At 44.6% G+C, this 9462-nt stretch overlaps 1 non-coding gene across 1 annotated transcript; it reads right to left on the bottom strand.

Annotated features, from left to right (window-relative positions):
* Positions 1–9035: 9035 nt before the first annotated feature.
* LOC122022174 lies at positions 9036–9243 on the bottom strand. Its single transcript, XR_006122899.1, has one exon. It is a non-coding gene; the product is annotated as a small nucleolar RNA U3 (small nucleolar RNA).
* Positions 9244–9462: the final 219 nt, after the last annotated feature.

Here is a 9462-nt window from a genome sequence, read left to right as displayed (position 1 = left end):
TTGATCACGTTTAATATATATCAAGAAAGCTCACACTATGTACTTGGATTAACTACCACCGAACCTGCACAGTAAGCTCCAACTCAAGCTAAAACCTGCTAGGATAGGGTCATATGGAAGGGTGTACTTTGCAATTCTAGACAATGAAAAGCATGTTTCTGTGAAGAAGTTTGATGCTTCTGAAGATGGCTCAAATGATATCCAGATTGAAGCATGAAAATTTTATTGAGATTCCAGGATACTGTGTAGAAGAAAATATGCATCCGTTGGCCTATGAGTTTGCAACTATAGGCTCTTACATGATGTTTTGCATGGTATGGCTATGGCATTTATCTGCTACTTCGTGAACAACAACAGAAATATATATAACATAACCCAATTTCATCTAACATCCAATCCTAATTCATGAATGACTAACTAACCAATTTCCTACAACAATTCAACAGGAGAGCAAAACCTCTTTATAGATTAGATCAATGTTAACTATAAGGCTGTAGAATCTAAAACACAACTTATACGTGTTGGTGCAACCTTAGGTCAAGGTTGACCTGGTTGACCCGACTCGAGTTGACTTGACTCGAGTTGTATTTTGATGTTTGACTTGGGAAGATTGTTGATGCAACCTTAGGTCAAGATTGACCTAGTTGAGTTGCATGTTGATGTTTGACACTCGTGAGGGAGTTCTATTCTTGATATGGGACAAGAATAGATGTTTGGGAGATTATTGGTGTAACCGTAGGTCAAGGTTGACCTGGTTGACCTGAAAAGTCCAAGTATGGAGACTTGGCACTGGAAAGGTCCAAGCAGGGAGCTTGGCATGCGAAAAGTCCAAGTATGGAGACTTGGCACGGGAAAAGTCCAAGTATGGAGACTTGGCACTGGAAAAGTCCAAGTATGGAGACTTGGCACGGAGAAGTCCAAGCAGGGAGCTTGCACGAGGAAAGTCCCGTGAGTGAAGCCGTGGGAAAGTCCTAACTGGATGTTAGGCAGGTTGGAAAGTCCCGTGAGTGAAGCCAGGCGGTCGGAGAAGTGAAGAAGATGAGGGGAAAGTCCTAACTGGATGTTAGGCGGTGTGGAAAGTCCCGTGAGTGAAGCTGGGAAGTCCTAGGGAGTCAGGCAGATGGAAAGTCCTGTGAGTGAAGCTATGGGAAAGTCCGGTGAGTGAAGCCAGGCAATGAAATCCTGTGAGTGAAGCTAGGTGAAAGTGGAAGTCCTGGTGAGTGAAGCCGCGGGAAAGTCCCGTGAGTGAAGCCAGGCGGTTAAGTCCCGGTGAGTGAAGCCGCAGATTGGAAATCCTGAGTGAAGCCAGGTGAAAACCCTAGTGAGTGAAGCTAGGTGAAAGTCCTGGTGAGTGAAGCCAGGCAAGGGAAAATCCAGATGGATCAAGGGTGATCGGACATCTGGTGTTGGGAAGTCCAAGTAGATCAAGGGAGTGATCAGATACTTGGCACGAAGAGGAAAGTCCAAGTGGGTCAAAGGGATTGACCGGACACTTGGTGGAGAGTCTTAGCAGGTCAAGGGACTGACCGGATGCTAAGCATGAAGTACCAATAGGTCAAGGTTGACCGGATATTGGTTTGGAAGTCTTGGGACTTGGTTTGGGCAAAAACCAAGCTCTGGATCGGTCACCAGACCGATCCAGTGCTTCTAAATATGATTTGTCGGCTGGACATGCTTTGTTGTTAGTGACATCAACGGTCAAAAGAGTACAAAAAGACATGTATCGGTCTCGCTATAGTTCGATCGGTCGTGGACCGATCGGGAGGAAGCATGATCGGTCTCATGGGGACATCACCTCTTCGTGATCGGTCTGTGGACCGATCAGGGTCCTAGCCGTTGCGACGCAACGGCTAGTTTCTTCACTGTTTCTTCTTCGCAGGTATAAAGGATCAAGGGCATCTGCTGTGCGTCGCTCTCCTTCTTCCTCTTCTTTCTGCTGCTGAGCTCTGCTGAGTTCTTGAAGCGTTGAAGCTTTGCGTGAGCTTCCTTTTGGCTGGTCACCTGCTGTTGTAGGCGCTTGGAGCTGCTGCTTCTTCCAGTCGAAGAGAAGGCAAGCAAGAGTTTTCTTACTGTTGTATTTCTTGCTGTTTTTCTTTGTATTTCTGTACTCTCCTTACTTGCTGTTGCAAGAGTGTGTTGTGGCGAGGTTTCTCCACCCATAAGGAGTTTGTATTAGCCGGTTCTCCGGGGACTCATCCACCGACGGATTGACTGGAGTCGTCCACCTTACGGACACGCCGAGGAGTAGGAGCCCTAATCTCCGAACCTCGTTACATCGGTTTGTTTGAGGTTTGTAGTCTTCCTTTCGTTTCTAGTTTATTTTTCCGCTGCGCTAACGAATTGTAGGAAGAAACGAGCGATTTGGGGCGGCTATTCACACCCCCCTCTCTAGCCGAGTACGAAGGATCCTAACAAGTGGTATCAGAGCGAGGCCGCTCTTCATCGGATTCACACCCGTGGGAGCACAAGCTAGAGATGGATCAATTTGGAGAAGACATCACCATTCCACCCTTCTACAACGACAACTTCGCATATTGGAAGGTAAGGATGATGTATTTTCTTAGGACTAATATGTTGAATTGGTTTTGTGTACAAGAAGGTTTTACTCCTCCAATGGATAAAGAAGGAGAGCCTCTAGAGAAGAACAAGTGGACGAAGGAACAAGTCCACCAATCTACAATCAACAATGAGGTAACTAAAACAATTGAATTTTCATTACCTACTAATATTTTGTGTAAGATAGGTAAGTACAACAATGCCAAGGAATTATGGGATAACTTGGCCAAGTACCATGAGGAGAGCTCCACTTCAAGCCATGAAGAGGAGCCTAGTGAGCCAAGTAGCTCACATCATGGAGGGAGCGAATTGGGAGTTGAGGGCTACTCAACATCCAAGGAAGAAGAGGAGGAGAATTCCTCTTGTTCAAGTTTGGAGCAAGAAGAAGAAGTTTCCACCTCCGGAAGGGTTGAAGAAGAAAGCTCATCTCCATTCACAACTCTAGGTAACTCAAACACTGTGATTTCAAGCAAATTACACATAATGTGTTTTGAGTGTAGGAAACATGGACATTACAAGAGTAAGTGTCCAAAGAGGGTAAGAAAGACTCCACCGGCACCAAAGGTCAAGGAAGCCGGAGTCCCAACACGCAAAGGCAAGGAGCACATCGTGTGCTTCCAATGCAAGCAAAGGGGACACTATAGGAGCCATTGTCCGAGGGGGAGGCAACCTCACAAGGGCAAGAGACCGGGCACATCGATAGGGGGAGCTAAGGCAAACCCTAAGGTAATCTCTAAGGTTCATTATTGCAATTCTAATAAAACTCATGCTAGTAGTTTTGTTGCAATTGTTAATAATGATAAGCATGTTAACTTTAGGAACCAATACATGTGCTTAGGAGCTAAACATGTTAGCCTAGGTAAGGATAACACTAGAAATACCAACCCTAGGATTAACGCTTCTAAAGTTAAGGAAAACCTAGGTAGAAATCCCAAGAAGACTAGACACATGCCTAGGAATATCTCAAGAGAAAATGACAAATTAAAACTTGAGGTATTAGAGAGGGAAAATCAAGTCTTGAGGTCAAGACTTGATAATTTAGAAAAGGCTCTTAAAAACATGGAGAAGCCATCTCTAGGGTTTAGGGGTCAAAAACCCAAGTCCAAGGACAAGAAAGGTTTGGGTCACAAACCTAAGTCCCAAATGGTCAAGCCCACCTATCATAATGTTCCATTCGATTATGGAACAAAACCTAGGGCTAGGAAGACCATTACCAAGGTTACAAGGGGAGTCACCCCTATAGTTGACCTTGATGAGACCCAAATGACCAAGGCTTCAAAGCCTAAGAGGGTCATTAGGAGGGTTGCTAGGGAAGTTATCCCTAGTGAATATTTAGTGAACCCAATGAGCTCTAATAGGTATTGGGTTCCTAGGAGCATCTTCTCTATCCCATAGATGGGTTAGAGAGTGTCAACTCCAATAAGAAGGGTAGTTAACCCAACTTTGAGGAAATTGACACTCAAGGAGCATTTTCAAGGTTTTTGGGAACCTTTGAAAATGAAATGGAATAATCTTTATCATTCACTCCTTGGAAGAGTAAGGTGTGCCAAAGTGAGAATATATTAATCTCACTTTGAATTGACACAATTTGGAAAAACCTAGAGAAATGTCAAATTGGGATTTTGATATTCTCTTAGGTAATCAAGGCAATCCGGGCCTTAATTTAGAAGTGCTACTCTTGTAAAATCTTAAATGGTATAAATCAAACAAGAGATCAAGAAATGCCAATTTGGGTTTTGACATTTTCTTGGAGCACTTTGGGCAATCTAGGGTTAGATTTTAAGTTAGCAAAGTGGTTAAGGATACTTAGATAGGTAATCTAGGTATATTTATCTATGCTAACTTACCATGATTGGTTGCCATATGCCATGCCATGACATCATATTTATCTTATTATCATTTGAAATGTCATGATAATGCTTAGGTTATCTATATGTCATGTGTTAGTTTAGTTTCAAACTTTATGCCATGACATCATGACATTGGCACATGTTTTCATTTATGTTACTAATTTATGCCATGTCATCATCTCTTGCATTAATAATCAATTGAATTGATTTAAGGACAAACATATAATTTGATATTGAGATCAAATTGGTGTTTAGAAAATGCATGAGAACTTAGCCTAAGTTGACCTTAACCCATATCTCACATCAAAATTGACTTGGATGTGTTTGATACACTTTAGATGTGTGTGAGATATGAGGATCATGAGTTAGGATCAAGGTGCATAGGTTTTGTACCTAGATGAGCCTAATTCAAGAAATGGGGGATCATAGGGAAAGCTTGTGTACAAGTCATGTGCATATAGCCCTAAGATTGTGGTCCCAAATTAAAAGGTTTAAAATCATTTTGAAATTGATTTGAAAAACCTTGATGAAGCTTTCCTAGTGATAGCACTCATCATTGAACATTGTGATACAAAACTGACTTAACTTTAAACTATTTCAAAGTTTTCGAATTTTGTATCAAGATTTGAAAATGGAAACTATTTTCATAGAAAATTATTTTTCCATGATAGTGTATGATATGAGGAATGTATCCTCAAAGTTTCGTAATTTTTCGAATTTTCTGGAATTTTCTAGGAGTTTCTGAATTTCCGGAAGGGGAAATCAGAAATTCTGATTTCAGTTCCAGGAAAGCTCTGATCGGTCTGCGGACCGATCCAGAGTATTGTGGATCGGTCTGCAGACCGATCCAGTGAGTTCCAGTAGCACTGCGATCTGGTGAAAGGCTGGATCGGTCTGGGGACCGATCCAGAGGGGTTCTGATCGGTCCGGGGACCGATCAGGGCGTGCCAACCTGCTGAATTTCAGCTGTTGTCTGAAATTTCAGTTATGGAAGTTGTGATTTTGGATTTCTAAAGGTTTGGAACTCTCAAAGACATTGTTGGTGCAATGGTCAAGGGGGAGTTGACCTTTAAGGGGGAGTTTTTACCTAATTGTCAAGGGGGAGTTGACTTTTAGGGGGAGTTTTTACTCCTTAAAACTTTTGAGGATTAGTGATATGAGATTATCACTAAGTTGATTGTTGAGTTTAGTATCAAGGGGGAAATTAAGAGTTTCAATGAAAGGTATGGGACTTTCATTAGGAAGAAACTTTTGACCTTGATATCCTCCTTTTACTTTTTGATGTCAAAAAGGGAGAGTGTTATTGGAGAACCCAAGTTAGGTTATCGGGTTAACCTAAGCTAGGGGAAGAATGTCAAGGAATGTTCAAGGAAGAACATTGGAATTCTTTTGATGTGTGTCAAAAGGGGAGAACTATTGGAGAACCCAAGTTAGGTTATCGGGTTAACCTAAGGGGAGAATGTCCGGAGAATGTTCAAGGAAAGAACATTGGACATTGGAAGATGGTTGGAAAACCTAAGTTAGGTTATCGGGTTAACCTAACTTGATTATAGTTTTGTCAAACATCAAAAAGGGGGAGATTGTTGGTGCAACCTTAGGTCAAGGTTGACCTGGTTGACCCGACTCGAGTTGACTTGACTCGAGTTGTATTTTGATGTTTGACTTGGGAAGATTGTTGATGCAACCTTAGGTCAAGATTGACCTAGTTGAGTTGCATGTTGATGTTTGACACTCGTGAGGGAGTTCTATTCTTGATATGGGACAAGAATAGATGTTTGGGAGATTATTGGTGTAACCGTAGGTCAAGGTTGACCTGGTTGACCTGAAAAGTCCAAGTATGGAGACTTGGCATCGGAAAGGTCCAAGCAGGAGCTTGGCATGCTAAAAGTCCAAGTATGGAGTTGACCGGGCACTTGGAGTGGGAAGTCCTGGTGAGTGAAGTAAGACAGATAGAAAGTCTTGGTGAGTGAACCTAGGAAGATGTGGAAGTCCTGGTGAGTGAAGCTAAGCAGATAGAAAGTCCTAGTAAGTGGGAAGTCGGGTAGTGGGAAATCCTAGTGAGTGAAGCCAGACAGATAAGGAAAGTCCCGATAAGTGAAGCCGGGCAGTGGGAAGTCTGGTGAGTGAAGCCAAGTAGATAGAAAGTCATAGTGAGTGAAGCCAGACAGTGAGAAAGTCCTGGTGAGTGAAGCCAGATAAATGGAAAGTCCTGGTGAGTGGAGTCAGGAAAATGAGAAAAGCCCTAGTGAGTGAAGCCAAGCAGTGAAGAAATCTTGGTGAGACAAACCAGGTCAAAAAATCCTAGTGAGTGAAGCTAGGCTGTGAAAATCCCTGATGAGTGAAGCCAAACATTGAAAAATCTAGGTGGGTCAAATGTTGACCAGACACCTAGTGTTTGGAAGTCCAAGTGGGTCATGGAGGATCGGACACTTGGCATGAGTAGAAAAGTCTAAGTGGAAGGATTAACTAGACACTTGGTGGATACTTGGCACGAAGAGGAAAGTCCAAGTGGGTCAAAGGGATTGACCGGACACTTGGTGGAGAGTCTTAGCAGGTCAAGGGACTGACCGGATGCTAAGCATGAAGTACCAATAGGTCAAGGTTGACCGGATATTGGTTTGGAAGTCTTGGGACTTGGTTTGGGCAAAAACCATGTCACTGAATTCCAACCGACCATGCAAATATTTGATGTGACCGGCTCGATATTCTAAAATATGATTTGTGGCTGGACATGCTTTGTTGTTAGCGACATAAACTCAAAAGAGTACAAAAAGACATGTATCGGTCATCGCTATAGTTCGATCGGTCGTGGACCGATCGGGAGGAAGCGAGATCGGTCTCATGGGGTACGACACCTATTCGGTGCTCACTCGACCCATTCCTAGCCGTTGCGACGCAACGGCTAGTTTCTTCACTGTTTCTTCTTCGCAGGTATAAAGGATCAAGGGCATCTGCTGTGCGTTGCACTCCTTCTTCCTCTTCTTTCTGCTGCTGAGCTCTGCTGAGTTCTTGAAGCGTTGAAGCTTTGCGTGAGCTTCCTTTTGGCTGGTCACCTGCTGTTGTAGGCGCTTGGAGCTGCTGCTTCTTCCAGTCGAAGAGAAGGCAAGCAAGAGTTTTCTTACTGTTGTATTTCTTGCTGTTTTTCTTTGTATTTCTGTACTCTCCTTACTTGCTGTTGCAAGAGTGTGTTGTGGCGAGGTTTCTCCACCCATAAGGAGTTTGTATTAGCCGGTTCTCCGGGGACTCATCCACCGACGGATTGACTGGAGTCGTCCACCTTACGGACACGCCGAGGAGTAGGAGCCCTAATCTCCGAACCTCGTTACATCGGTTTGTTTGAGGTTTGTAGTCTTCCTTTCGTTTCTAGTTTATTTTTCCGCTGCGCTAACGAATTGTAGGAAGAAACGAGCGATTTGGGGCGGCTATTCACACCCCCCTCTCTAGCCGAGTACGAAGGATCCTAACAATACGTTCATCTAACATCTCGGCTAGGCATGTATGCAAACAGAGAACGTTTAGAGAGCTCGCAAAGAAACCTTGAGGAGAATAAAAAATCCACCGAGCATAAACCCAATTCAAAACCAAAACCAAGTCGTGAAACGACTCCTACTGCAGGTGAGAAGCAACTCACCTTGCTTCTTTAACTTACAACCGAAGAAGATGAAGTATTCTAGGGTTCGGATAACTTGAGTTTTCGGCTTCTTCTTGCGCCCACCGATCCTCCTCGACGATGGTGGTCGCACACAGTTGAGGACCCGTCGGAAAAAGCCCTTCGCCGGCACCAAAGAGAGAGCCCTAGGAGGTGCTGCGTTTTCGCCCGAGCAGGAATCGGCGCCGTCGCGTGAGAAGAGAAGAGAAGAAAGTTAAGTTGTAATACCCCGGTTCTAAAGATTCTGGTTAAGTATGGCTTAAAGGTTAGATGATACTATCCATATCACCAAGGTGCACCTTCCTTTTCGGAAGCCCAAACTCAAAGAACTCCAAAGTTAAGCGTGCTTGGCTTGGAGAAATCTGAGGATGGGTGACCTCCTGGGAAGTTTTCCAGGGTGCGTGCGAGTGAGGACAAAGCACGCTGAAAGGAGCTCCGGTGGTCTGTGGAGCTAGTCATCAACCCGATGGGCAATTCAGGTAGCATTCCCGGTTCGGTTCGGGTGGGGCCCGCCCGAGCTGTCTTGCGACCGTGAGTGCGCCTGTGGCAGGAGCACCCAGGGCACCACCTAGCAAGGGAGATTCTGGGATTTGTCTGTGGTGTGATTCGTGGTTACACAACGAGGACGTTGTGTCTTTAAGTGGGGGTGATTGTAATACCCCGGTTCTAAAGATTCTGGTTAAGTATGGCTTAAAGGTTAGATGATACTATCCATATCACCAAGGTGCACCTTCCTTTTCGGAAGCTCAAACTCAAAGAACTCCAAAGTTAAGCGTGCTTGGCTTGGAGAAATCTGAGGATGGGTGACCTCCTGGGAAGTTTTCCAGGGTGCGTGCGAGTGAGGACAAAGCACGCTGAAAGGAGCTCCGGTGGTCTGTGGAGCTAGTCATCAACCCGATGGGCAATTCAGGTAGCATTCCCGGTTCGGTTCGGGTGGGGCCCGCCCGAGCCGGGGCGTTACAGATAAAAAGTAGTTTGCGCGTCTGTCAGACAGATTCGAGACCACCCCAGCAGGTGAACCCGCTGAGAACGATCCTCCACAGCCTCCGATCCCATGGAATCTGAGCCGTAATCACAATCTGATCTCGAATCTTTACGTCATCGTCCAGATTGGGTTGCCTGTCTCCTTAACACTCAAGGATACAGTGGTACGAGCCTATAGAACAGATCCTGTTCAAGTAAGGTCGTTGTGGACGTTGTGTCTTTAAGTGGGGGTGATTGTAATACCCCGGTTCTGAGATTCTGATTAAGTATGACTTAAAAGGTTAGATGGTACTATCCATATCACCAAGGTGCACCTTCCTTTTCGGAAGCCCAAACTCAAAGAACTCCAAAGTTAAGCGTGCTTGGCTTGGAGAAATCTGAGGATGGGTGACCTCCTGGGAAGTTTTCCAGGGTGCGTGCAAG

The sequence above is a fragment of the Zingiber officinale genome, chromosome 9A (assembly GCF_018446385.1).
Source record: "Zingiber officinale cultivar Zhangliang chromosome 9A, Zo_v1.1, whole genome shotgun sequence".
NCBI classification, from domain to species: Eukaryota; Viridiplantae; Streptophyta; class Magnoliopsida; order Zingiberales; family Zingiberaceae; genus Zingiber; species Zingiber officinale.
This window is presented reverse-complemented; position numbering and strand designations above follow the sequence as displayed.